We start from the raw sequence: 1410 nt of genomic DNA, 5'->3' as shown, positions 1-1410 counted from the left end.
ATACTGGGTCAGGCTCTGTTGACAATGCACAAGAATCATTCAAAAGGCTTACATTATATGCTTGGCCTAGAAACCAGTTTGCCACATTTTCCTAACAGTTAAGGCCTTTTACAAACTGCTCCACATTCAGCATTTTTCTCTGCTCTGCAACACTCATCCCTCAGTCCTGTTTAGCAAACAATATACCTTCTGTAATCATCACTGTTGTTTGCACCTCCATCTGCTACACTCAGTCTACCTATTAAAAAATTTTTTGCTTTACTCTTTTTCAATCCATGTACCTACCTTGCTTCAAAATACTCTTTACAAAACATTCCCTAGGCATTATTCCTTGACTATTTCTGTGTTCTTCTTTTGCAACTATGTATTTTCTTAGAATGTATAAAATCAGTTTTCCCATAATAATGTGTATGTTGTATATGTTTATCTTGCAATTTTCAGTTGAACATGTGTCATAAATACAGGAAAGCAAGGAAAGAAGGAAGATTTTACTGAAAAGGAGAAAGTTGTCAGTTCATTAAGACAAAGTCCATTGTATTCTCTTTTCTGTATGGTATCTCTCAAAATTGAACTCATTCATTGCATTTTTTTTCCTGTCAATTTCATTGCCCAGAGTCATAATAAACTTGAAATGCTCTGACATAATTAGCTGGGGAAAGGAAGAACATAACTGTCAATTAATTTAGGAAATGACCATGCCTATCATTGGTCTCTGATAATGTGTTTGTATCTCACACATTCTCATTTCTCTTTTCTTGTAGGTGCATCGATAAACAAAATAATAGAAAAAATAGAAAAAAATAATCTTCTGTTAGAAATGGTTCTGTAACTTAGTTTCTTTCAATGCTATTTTTAAAGTCTTTTTTGTTTGTTTGCTTGAAAAATAAGCGTGGTTTAGGAAGAAAGGAAATACATTTCTAACCCAATTTGTGCAGTATAGTTTTCCCCCAAGATTACCAATTTACTTTCAAATACATGCTCACAGGCTGTGTTTATACAGCCCACACTGTATAAACACATAGAAGAGGAAAGCTTGCACAGTAAACTCCCCGGCTTCTGGGAGGACTTGTGGCTCAGAAAAATGACAGAAGTATTCTCTGGAATAATATAGCTCTATATCCTAAACACTTTTAATCTAAGGGTTTATATGAATTTGTATGATAGCTACTAGGAATAAAAAATAGTGTAGTATACACATCCTGGATTTCCTAGTCAACCAATATGAAGCCACCAGAAATGTATTCAGCTGGTAAATGTATTACCCTTCATATGGGTAAAGTGTTTCTCATGCATTGGCGGTGGAATGCTCAATGTTTGGGAATGGCTGGAATTAATGAGTTTCTTTAATCCTTCCAGAGTTATCTGTATTTTAAAAGTTTATAACTTTTTTTGTTGTTTTTTTTTTTTTTT

This window comes from Cebus imitator, unplaced genomic scaffold (genome assembly GCF_001604975.1).
Source record: "Cebus imitator isolate Cc_AM_T3 unplaced genomic scaffold, Cebus_imitator-1.0 Scaffold25, whole genome shotgun sequence".
Taxonomy (NCBI): domain Eukaryota; kingdom Metazoa; phylum Chordata; class Mammalia; order Primates; family Cebidae; genus Cebus; species Cebus imitator.
The sequence above is the reverse complement of the archived record's forward strand: the minus strand, read 5'-3'. Positions refer to the sequence as shown.